At 46.2% G+C, this 12,031-nt stretch overlaps 1 long non-coding RNA gene across 1 annotated transcript; it reads right to left on the bottom strand.

Moving 5' to 3' along the window:
* Positions 1–401: 401 nt before the first annotated feature.
* Positions 402–5,734, bottom strand: LOC144752022 (uncharacterized). Its single transcript, XR_013593996.1, has 5 exons — positions 5,682–5,734; positions 5,491–5,579; positions 5,229–5,402; positions 5,053–5,138; positions 402–1,354 (listed from the first exon to the last, which is right to left on the bottom strand). It is a non-coding gene; the product is annotated as an uncharacterized LOC144752022 (long non-coding RNA).
* Between the last annotated feature and the right edge of the window lie 6,297 nt (positions 5,735–12,031).

Below are 12,031 nucleotides of genomic sequence, written 5' to 3'. Positions count from 1 at the left end.
TGCACCAGAACCCTGGAGCCTGTGGTAATATGATTATCCCCAGAACCGGTGATAATCAAGCGGAATTCAGTCAGGTAATTCCTGTCTGCAATCTTATTCCCCACTTCAGGAATTCAATCTTGTAATTGCACGGTGGTGGGTGCTCTTACCGGCTTGAAATCTATGATTCTGGACCCAGTAATGGCAGTCCTCCTTGCACGACAACTCGTAAGTGGGTCAGTCCTCTTTGCACGACACAACTCGTAAGTGGGTCCTGAATAGTAGGAAACACAGAGTACGGCTGAACAAGCCATACAGCACACAGGTAAAACTCCTTGTAGTGTGCGAACAAGGGGATGCTTTGATGGGCTGTATGCACTGGGAGGTGCTAGGCAAATCAAGTACTGAAATCAGCCTTGAGGAAGCATTTACTTTTTATTATTCGCTATGATTGAAAAAGAAATTCCTGGTTAATGTCCAAAACCCAGAATTATTTATGTATATTATGAATTTATTTTCTGAACTTCCTTCATATATCCCTCTAAACGTATGACTGATTTAAGACATTCCTGAATCAGCTAAGACAATATTACTTTTGACTTAAACCAAGGTCATCTTTGCTTGCTTACGTCAGTTTTTAAACTGTCAAAATTAAAGGCTGAACGTCACAACTTAAGGCTTAAAACAAGCATTTGTAATGCAATAGGTCTTGCATTTGTGAGAGTTCAAGCTATTGGCATTGTAATTGACATTGCCTTGTTATTTATCTGTTTTGATAAATAACACATATATAAAAGGCATTGTCATTTAAAATGCCAATAGCTCAAACCCTTAAATGCGAGACCCATTTAATTTCAAAGAAGCGGCTGCCATTGTACCCTGCTTGCTTGGAAAGTGAAAGCGTGCATGGTGTGCTGAATGTTGCAGGAAAGCATGCTGTGCCTTCAGTAGGAGAAATAAAAAGGAACAGTAGTTAAAAAACTACTGGTAGTGAGCACTGTTCCTATCGGAAACAAAGCTGTTTTCCAAACTATAATAAAGCTACTAACTCAAAATTTGACTGAACCCTGTTTCAGTATGTAAAAGAATGTAATTATTGTATTGTACATGCATACAATTCTTCTAGATATTGATAAACAATCAGTATCTTATGATTCAAAAATACACATATCCAACATGCGTCACTGTCTCAATCACATGTAAATGGTCCTAATACAAATGTATTCTAACCAATACGTTCACTGTAACACATGTGTACACATATTACTAGCCAAACGTTCATTGTTGAATGACCATATTTACACAATTGTTTTAAGACTTCGGCAGTGCCCAATGCATTTTGGGACCCTTAGGTACCCTTCTTCAGGGGAAAATCCTGCAATGAAAAACATAAATCACAAATCTATAACCACAAATACATAATAGAAGATGCATAGATACACTCAATTCATAAGCAAGACATTTACACTCAAGGGGAATACTTTCCAAATAGGTAACCTACTGGTGGGCTAAGAAACTGAAAGTAAGAGACCATAAACAATGCATGTAACAATGCTTAATCAACATGTAAATTAATCGATCCCTGGTGGGCCTACATTTATCCAAAAACAGCTATAATGACAAGACAAGTGTCCAGTAGTCAAGGGTTACCATTATTAACGTATAATGTTGCTCCTAGGTTGGTATGTGGTTATTATTAAAATGCAATAGGATGCAACTTAGGGACTAAGTTCTCTCTAACCCTACAAAGTTGTCACTAAGGAGGATATAACCATAGATATTATGTGTATACATAATGCTGCACGCCTACCTAAAAAAGCCGGGATGTAATCAGGAAGATGATGTCTGGTAGATAGCTTAGTTAATGCCAAACATAAGGCATTAAAAATAATAGTCTTGGGAGGAGCCAAGCTCGCGAGCGTAATGGTCGCCTTTTAGCTCGGCTCCCGCAGCCCTCCGGCCTGATCATATATCCTGTATAATATCCTGTCCGGAGACGACACATTATCGGAGAATTGGAGACGGTACACCTCGCTTGTACTCACCGTTTGGCCCGGAGGTTTCGACGTGCAGCGGTTCCGAAGTTGTGCCCTCCGCAAGACCGGGGCCTCCGTGGAACCTAGACCGGGACCTAGCCTGTGGGATCCGGCGACTGTCGGCCCCGGTCGAGAGAGTGAGCCAATGATGAGAGCCGTTGTGCGAACATCCCGGCGATCCTGATCCGGGCCTGCCCTGGTGACCGCGAGGCTGATGTGGGTGAGATGCACCGGGGACTGATTCTGTGAAGGGGTTCCCTTCCGCCGCTGCTTTGTCCGGCGGCCCTGGACCTCTGCGCCCGGACTCTGCTTGTTGGGGGCGCCGGTGCTGGTGTAGGCGGAGACCCGCATTGGGCGGACATCCTTTCTGCACCAAGGCTGCCATTGCTGGGAACCCCCCGGAGCTTTGTAAAGTCCTACATTTTTTAACTGTTTTTTGAGAGTCGCGGAGGGTGGCGACTGGGCTGACTTCGCGAAATTGCGGCCGACCCTCTGAAACATGTATCGCCTCGTGGCGGCGGGCTTGGGTTGCCTGATTGCGCGGGGGTCCGGTCTGGTGAGCGTGAGCTTACAGTCAAAGATATCCTGGAAGCTCTGAGATCCCTGCGCGCATCCCTGGCCCCCGATGTCCCTGTGAGCCCGCCACGATCTGACGCCATTTTGAGCAGCCGTTTCTTCTTGCTCCCCTCTTGTTTCAGTGACTCCATTGCCTCGCCCCCCTCGACTGCTGCAAGTGTTGCTGCCGCTGATCGACGATCATTTTGTGTGCCGGTGACTTTGGAGCTCCCTGCTTTTCGAGGTTCTGACCCCGGGGACTTGGACATTGTGCCGCGGCCCTGTTCGGCTCGGATGCCTAGAAATATTGGTGGACTGCCGCCTGCACCTGCTCCGATGGCTTCGCATTTGTCTATTGCAGAGAACCCCTCGCTTTCCCAAACGGCGAAACTGAACTCCTGTTCTTCATCACCCGTGCTGCGATTGCTGATGCATTTAAACTCTCTACTCGGACTTTTGCTCACTTGCGGACCGATTTACCCCCCCATGTCTACATGGTAGTCATAATTTTTTTCGATTGTGTGCTGGTCTTGTATTGAGTAGCTCATTTTACACTGTCATGTGGTGGGTGGGATTTGTGGTTCGGAAGGGATGGGGTGATATGCACGACTCCTGGTGGATTATTGGTATACGACTTCGTGGTGCAGTTGTTTGTACCCATGGCGCGGTGGGAGGTCCCCTCCTCTGTAAGTTTTATGGCGCATGCTACGTAAGATCTTCCGATGGATCCCCACCGAGACCAGGAAGACGGTCACCCAGGCCCTCGTCACCAGCCGTCTGGACTACGGCAACTCCCTCTACGCTGGAACCACCGCCAAACTCCAGAAGAGACTCCAGCGGATCCAGAACACCTCAGCACGACTCATCCTGGACATCCCCCGCCGCAGCCACATCTCCGGACACCTTAGAGACCTGCACTGGCTCCCGGTCAACAAGAGAATCACCTTCCGGCTCCTCACCCACGCACACAAAGCCCTACATAACCAAGGACCAGGTTACCTCAACAGCCGCCTCAACTTCTACGCTCCCAAACGCCAGCTTCGATCGACCAGCCACGCCCTCGCCGCCGTCCCCCGCATCCGAAGAGCCACCACAGGAGGAAGGTCCTTCTCCTACCTGGCTGCCAAGACTTGGAACTCCCTTCCGACCCACCTCCGCCTGATCCAGAACCACCTCGCCTTCAGGAAGCAGCTCAAGACCTGGCTGTTCGAGCAGTAGCGGACCCCCCCAGCACCTTGAGACCCTCCGGGTGAGTAGTGCGCTATATAAATGCCCTGATTGATTGATTGATGGCGCTTGAAGGGGTGTCGTCCTGGTCTGTTTTTTGCTGCGATTGTCTGGTTGGGCGGAGGGCTGCGGCCGACCATATTGATTTCTGTTCTTATGCTCCTCCCTCCTGTTTTCTTTATTTATGTTTATGTTTCTTTTTGTCTCGTTCTTCTCTCTTTCTTTCTTGCTATATTTCGGGTTCTGGTTTAGGGCGACAGGCACGCTGTCTGAAGGGTAGGCCATAGCCTTCTACAGGGGTGCAGGGTGGGATGGGTGGGTTGGGTTCTATTTGTTGTTTGTTTTATGGTTCTATGGCCCTTTTGTATCTCTTTATAGTAATGCCGCGTCTGTCCTTGCCTCCCGTGGTATGTTCGGGGTGGGGTGTGTGGCGTCGTTGATCCTCCTCTTATGGGTCGGTTGCTTTTCATCTCGATTGCTGTACCCTCCTTGTTGCTGATACTCCTGTTTTCTCCTGTACTCTCGCCACGGGACGCCTGTTTCGGCGTGGTCTTCTTTCTTTCGTTTTTGTATTTCATTTCCTTTTATCATTTTTCCGCCTTGTCCTCCTCCCCTCCCCCTCTTTCCCCCCTCTCCCCCCCTTTTCCTCGCCCCCCCTCCTTTTTCCTAGAGGTCACTATGACGGGTTAGTTTTGATACAATGTTTATCCGATCCCTCTGTTCTGGCTTGGCTGTGGTTTGGGTGGTGGGCATGTAAAGATGATAATGATCACGTGTCGATTATGTCTAAATTATCCCTCTCTCCCTGTGTGTATTGTGTTGCCTCTCCTGTATTACGGCCCCATACCCCCTTATTGTCGCTGAGGATGGTTCTGGGACTTCGGACGTCTCTATATTGAAAGTGAGCCTATCGTACTCCTTATCCCCATATTATAAAATTAACCTTTTTTGCTCCTGTTTCTTGGCCATCTGGTTCCTATGTGTTTTCTCCCCTTTTTACGATTGTATTGCCTCTGCTTCTTGCTGATTGACTCTGTAATGTTTGCCTTGGAACCTCTGATTGCTTTACATATTGAGGCCGGCCGATTTGGTTGTAGGCCTAGACTTGTATATCCTTTTGACGCTAATAAAGGTTTTTAAAAAAATAATAATAATAGTCTTCAGTCTGTGTAATCACTGTGAATACAATACATTCTACGTTAAAGGGGTTGCCCAGTCGATGTAATGGTAATGAAATATAACAGACCCCACGTACCGTCACTATCATATGATGCAATAAAAGGAAATGGATCTCCTGGCTGTCACTTGCTAGGTGCTGCTGAAGTACGGTCAGACAAATATCTGTACAGAAACAAGTAAAATAAATAACTACTCTGTAGCTATCCATATTTTTATATATTGTAAAGCCATCTCATGGAGTAAGTGCCATACCTTATTTCGAGCAGAAGCTCGTTTCACATAAACGCTGTACCCATGTGATCACAATATAGTGGTGCAGAAGAAGTGAAGATATCAACTTTCTATGAAAACGTCCGAGATAAATCGAAACGCTGGGAACTCCTGGCTGTCACTCGCCGAGTGCTGCTGAAGTGCGCTTGAACATATCTGTGTTAGAACAAGTATACATGAATAACTAATTTGTAACTCTATATTTTTGTAACAGGAAGGTTGTATCGTGAAGTAACTGCCGTACCTTATATCGAGCAATAGCTCGCTTCACATAAGCGTTGTGCCCATATAACCACGATATTCTGGTGCACAAGAAATGAAGTTTTCAATTTTCTGTAAAAAACAACCAAGATAACGTGTAATCAGAAGCTGTGTGAATAAACGACTATACGTGCACAGCGTGAAGAGCTAAACCCGGAATATATCGCCGCCTACCTTAATCCACTATTACTGGGTGGATGTCCTCGTGCTGAAGGCTACCGTCAGACGGGAAACATCATTTACCACGAAGGCATTACCACTACTAACTTTTACCACGTGACACTTACCACGCAGGGTGCCTTCCACGCAGGGTGCCTTCCACGACGTCTTTACCACGGGCTGGGGGGGAGACGTGGTATTCTTTCAAGTCGTTCTGCGTGGGCTTGGGGGGCAGAGGGGGGGGGTTGGGGGGGGTCTCCCCCCCCAAAAAATAACAAGCAGGTTACTTTAAAAAAAAAACGAACATAAATTTCAAAGAAAAAGGAAAGAGCCTCCCCCAAAGACGTGCCGTGTACGTCAAAAAAGCAGTCCTTTTTTTATTTTGGTATACGTGTTTTGACGCTTGTTTCAATGGAGGATGGAAGTAAGGGCTCGTAGAGAAAGACGTGCAGGTAAGACGTTTCTAGGCGTAGTAAAATCCTACGTTGTAAATACCAGCGTGGTAAAGCCACTTGCGATGTAAAATTCGCGTGGTAAAGCCATGCGTGGTATTTGAAATCGTGGTATAATCATATATTCCCGTCAGACTGATGGCTGAGTACCCGCGGATGGATACCATACAGATTAACAAACCCACACGGACCAATGTGGGACTAGATTACGCACTGCCTGCTGGGGGACGTAGTTTATGGGTGAACTAATCCTGCTTCCGATCAAACTGACATATGTTACTGTGAGGAAATACTATTGGTACTGATGTTGATATAGTTCCCACAACGGCACAACGTAAATCTGCATATATATTGCAATATAAACACCACGTTTCAACAATGAATACACATACTGGTAACCGTGTATTACGATACCGAAGCAGATGCAGACACCATGACTATGCTTCAATAATTATGCTCATACTCATGCTCATACTCGTAATGCCGACGAAGACGAACGTGTCATCGCATAATTGTCAAGTGCCATGCAGCTATACCACGCGAGAACGGGCCACCACGAGATTGGATACGACTGTGCTCCTACTCGTAATGCTGGCAAAAGTGTAATTGCATAATTATTAAGTGCCATACAGCTATACCACGTGAAAACGGGCCACCACGGGATTAGATACGACTGTACCAGCTGGAAGACAAAGTTACAGGATAAACAGATACTGACTATAGTTTTGGATTAAGTGAATAGGAAGCAGTGTAAATCAATGTTATCGGATTGTATAAACGGACACATGTAATGTGCCGACTAGGTTCTACTTTGCATGTAATTCTCGTGTGTTAAATAACACGATCTATCTCAGGTATGACTCCTTCAAACTGTGACATGACATATATTGCTTAATGTAGTAAATATTACATTTTCTACCAGAATGTACAGAACTTTTATCACAATATGTTAAATCCATAAAAACCTATATAAAGACAACATCATATACACGAATCAACAACCTGAAAAAACGTGGCTGTATGAAATATATACCAACATAGTGCTAACAAAGTGATTAACTGATAGCGTTACATTGTCAAGAATATATTAGAGATACGTATTCTGCATGTGTATGGCAATCAAATAATATACATTGATGAACAAGCTGAAAAAAGGGAACAACATTACTGTATGAGCTCAATACCGACATCTTTCTCACAAGATAATGTAACTGTTTTCATTGCAATGTCAAAAGTGTTCTAAGTGATCACCATTGTACGTAGATGTAAATGCCTCAATAACTCTGAATTCAAAATCTTTTCTAGACTAGCTGTTAAATAATAAACCATGTTGGAGTGCCAAAACACAGTTAATCTGATGTGTAAACAAGGGAAGCAATGCAGTTGCCCCGTGGCCCTCTGAAAGGAGTTCTGACATGGTTTTTTTTCTTGTTGGTGAATGTTACTGCATCAGATATGCAGTTGGTTTCTTGCTGGTGCTGGCCCAGTCCTGTTTTGATGAAGTGAGAGGACGGAAGCCTTGGAGGTCACTGGGGGTTGGGAGGGGACATTTGATAATGAGACATATGAAGGCCACATATGTGGTAAGTTAGATGGACAGTGATTGGAATGATGTTTGAGAGGAGTGGATGTTAGCTTTGTTTGGGGAAGCTTGTCATTGTTGGCGGAGGGATTAAGAGTGGGAGGAGTTAGGTTATTATCTTTGCACTGCTTTTCTGGTTGCCATCACCTCTGCTCGCAGGGTGAGTGAGCTTCAGGCTCTTTCTCCTAAACCTCTTTTCCTTGCTGTTCATCCAGACAAGGTTGTCCTTCGAAGTCGACCTTCTTTTCTTCCCAAAGTGGTTACCTCTTTTCACATAGGACAGACCATCACTTTGCCCACCTTCTTCCTGCACCCAAACCCTTCTAAAGAGAAGGAGAGGCTCCACTGTTTGGATCCAAAACGTGCGCTGTCTTTTTATCTGGATCGCACAAAACAATTCTGGGTGGATGATCAATTCTTTGTTTGCTATGTGGGTGCCAAGAAAGGTCAGGTCATGCAAAAATGGACCATTTCTCAATGGGTTGTCCTTTGCATTATAATTTGCTATTCCTTGGCGAAAAAGGAGTCTCCGGTACGACTGCTTGTCCTTTCTACCTGGGCAACGGCAGCCACTACTGCTTGGAACGTGGAGTCAAACTCAGTGACATCTGCCAGGCTGCCTCGTGGGCATCACTGGACACGTTCACTAGACATTACTGCCTGGATACTCAAGCCCAGAGAGACGGCTTCTTTGGACGTCCAGTTCTCCAGGACTTTCTGGTGTGAACTCGGTTTAAAGACCCACCTCCGGGGTTTGTATTGCTGGGGTATGTATTCTAAGGTAATGAATCTATAACTAATAGTGTCTTTCACATGAAGAAGTTACTTACCTTGGGGAACAATATATCTGTAAGAAACATATATTAGTTATAGATTCCTTACTGCCCCAATCATCTTCCCCATTCTAGAGTAAGGGACTCCCTTTCAGGCCCTAGTTTTGTGCACCAGTGGTCAGTGTCTTGCATGGCTCTATGCTTCTGGCATGGACAGTCATGTAAAGAACTGATGTCAGCGCGGTGTCTAAGTAGATACTGTGATGTCATTCTGGCGATCATGACGCCAACAGCGAACGCAGAGTCGACCGACGTGCAGGGGTACTGCTGAAGAAAAATTCTCCGGATCCAGTCTTATGCCTGGGGGTAATTCTAAGGTAAGGAATCTAAGACTAATATATGTCTCTTACACATATATCGTTACCGAAAGTAAGTTACTTGTTCGTCTGAGGAAGAGGGCTGACCGTTCAGAAATATCACACAAACAGGTAGCTTCATTCCTGCCCAGAAATGTACATCTGGAGAGCACCTCGTTAAGACCTAATCTTTCACAAAGACCCTCTTGACATACTTGAAGTGTCTAAAATGTAATACAGCTCGTGTTTAAAAAAAAAATAATATGGTATACATCCTGATTAATCAATTGTTTGATTGCTGAAATGCTTTCATTTCCTATAGTTGGTAATATGCTGATGTTAATAATTTTCCTGGAAATATATTTTGTAATGAGCATGTATTCTACAGTTTATAACCGAATAAATCGCAATAAATGAATTGAATTATTTTCTTCCAGCCGCAGTTTATTGAATTTCTGTTTCTAAATGTTGTTCTGGAGACTTCAAATGAGTGCATGAACTTGGTAGACTACCAGAAAATATTTCAGGCCTTTTTTTCCCCTGCAATTCAGGGACCCCATTAATTTCTTGTGTAATGGAAATGTTGAAGGGTCTGCAGCTGTAATGCAGCCGCTTCAAGAACAGATGTTAGCTGCATTCGTTATTCTCGCCAGGGCTCGGTGGTTCCAAATGACTAGACGCGGGGTTCAGGGAAATAGATCGGAGCGTTTGGGTGAAATGTCGGGGCTTGTAAGTCAGTCTGACTGCACGGTTAGTAGTGAAAGTTCATGTTTTGTTCAGTTTTGTAGATTTCAAATTCACTTTCTGGCCCTTAAAATGGCGTAGATCTATGGAACAATCTGTTGCGTTGTTTTTGTTCAGAGTCAGTACTGTTTAAAATTAACAGTTTATGGAGAGGAGAATAACCAGCAGGGTACAGACAGTGTAATAAATATCAAAGCAATACAGTAGGAAGTGAGGCTACTCATTAATTCTTCACAAGTCTGGATTTTATATGACACATTGATTTTAAGTTGCATTTATGTACTCCAACATGTGTGTAAAAAGATATCCTCCTTTTACTTGCATTGTATGTTTCAGCTGTTGGAGTTCATGTCCTAAGGCAGTACAGTGAAGGCTTTCCCAGAACTCTTCACGGCATGAGGAAGATCTTTTCTTCTCTGCCTACCCCTAGGAGCTTCTCCTTGCAGCCCAGGGCTGGGCTGATCTTATGACCTTGCGCTGCTCGCGGTGCTATGTGGGTGGAGCCTGGGCAGGGACTCACTCTCCTCCCGACCACCCTGGTGGATGCCATGTGGCTGTCATGAGGCAGCAATGAGGGTCTTCCTGCACAGGCAGCAAGTCAGCTAACACTTTCCAAAAACCAATGCGCACACATAAGCCTGAATAAAAGGCATAGCTGGTATAGGGGTGTGGAGGATGGTGAACAGCGACTAACCGGTCTTTGCAAAGAATCACAAGGTGTCCATGCACAACCTTGATTTGCTCTCCAATAATCCCCTGACGCCACACCTGGCGTTAGGATGCGGGCATGCACGTCTAGTATTGCATCTCCATGTGTGTAATGTGACACCCTACAGTCCTCCCCAAGTTCTTTAACACCACACAACATCCCCCTTTTGAAGGCTAACTAACATTCAACATGTCAACTCATATGAACACTCAGTGTTACCATATTCAACAAACATAGGGGTATATTCACAAGAAAGTGTGATAACTACTGCAAGAGTAGCGTAACACTACTTTCACCATTGCAGCCTATCGTGTTAAAATAACCCCGTGGCAATGCTCAATTCACAACATGGCAGTAGCATGCGATAGACTGCCGAAACCACAGACAACGTCCGCAATACATCCACCTCGATTGCGACAAAAACACAAACCACAACACCCAAAAACCTGCGACAGGCCAAAGTGCGATGAGGAAACCAGCGATAAGCAGCGCCAGGCCTGCAACACACACCTGGCAGGTGGGAAAAATCAATATAAAAGTAGAAAAACAAACACAAACACAAACTGACCAACACCCTAGCACCATGGAGACTGCCGGAGCAGGCACAGAGGAAGAGCACAACCCCACACACACCCCGGACGACCAGCCAGGAACTTCCGGGACAGGGAAGGGTAAGGACAAGAAGAAGAGGAAGACGGAGTTCAGTCCGCAGGCGAACAGGATCATAGTCACGGAGGTGATGGAACACCACCTCCAAAGTCTCGGTGGGCACCAAAAATGCAATATGGCGGAACATCGTGGACAAGTTGAATGCCATCGGGGAGCACAAGAGGACAATGGACGAGGTCAAGCGGTGATGGAATGACATCAAGTGGCGGACCAAGGAGAAACTATCCGCCAACCGGAAGGCAGCAATGCAGACTGGAGGAGGCCCAGCGCCACAGCTCGAGCTGGATAACATGGAGGAGCTGGTCGCGACAGTCATCAGTGTGGAGACTGTGGCCGGAGTAGAGGGAACGGACACTACTCAACAGGACATAGCACAATCACAACAGGGTGAGTGACCACCAGATACTGGGTGGATGGGTGGAGATGGGCACAATGGCACACATGCACAACCAAGCACAGCACAGTGCACACCCACAATGACTCTGGGTCCTCGCCCAGATCTACAGACTGTCACAGTGCACAGTGCCATGCTGTCTGAGTATCAACATGTACCATGCGGCTACATACATGTGGACACATTGTAATACACCATCTCCCCTTCACATTGCAGGGGCACATCAACACTTCCTGCAGAGCAGTCCCAGCCACTCTTCACTGATGACGAGGAGGACAACACCAGCATCGACACACAAGCCATCCAAGACATCATTTACCTCATCCAAAACTCACCTCCAGGATCAGGGCAGGCCAGCTGCATTGAGGAGACCCCATCCACTACCCAATGCACGCAGCAGGAGGCACCCACAGCCCCGGCACCCGCCCAAGACCCACAGGAACAACACATGGCCTTCCAACTCCGTGTGCTTGAGGGCCAGAGGGAGACCACAGAGCAGGTGCGGGTGGGGTTCGACCTCATGGCTACCAAACTTGACGCCATCCTTGGGTGTGTAGCCCCGTTCCATGGTCTCCAACGAGCCCTGACTGACATCGCTGGAGTCATGATGCGGGGAGAAGAACACCTGTCCGCTCAGAGTGGCTCCAGCGATACCAGCCGTGAGCTGGCACACATGCGGAGGCTCA

The sequence above is a fragment of the Lissotriton helveticus genome, chromosome 4_2, assembly GCF_964261635.1.
Source record: "Lissotriton helveticus chromosome 4_2, aLisHel1.1, whole genome shotgun sequence".
Classification (NCBI taxonomy): Eukaryota; Metazoa; Chordata; class Amphibia; order Caudata; family Salamandridae; genus Lissotriton; species Lissotriton helveticus.
The sequence above is the reverse complement of the archived record's forward strand: the minus strand, read 5'-3'. Positions and strand labels throughout refer to the sequence as shown.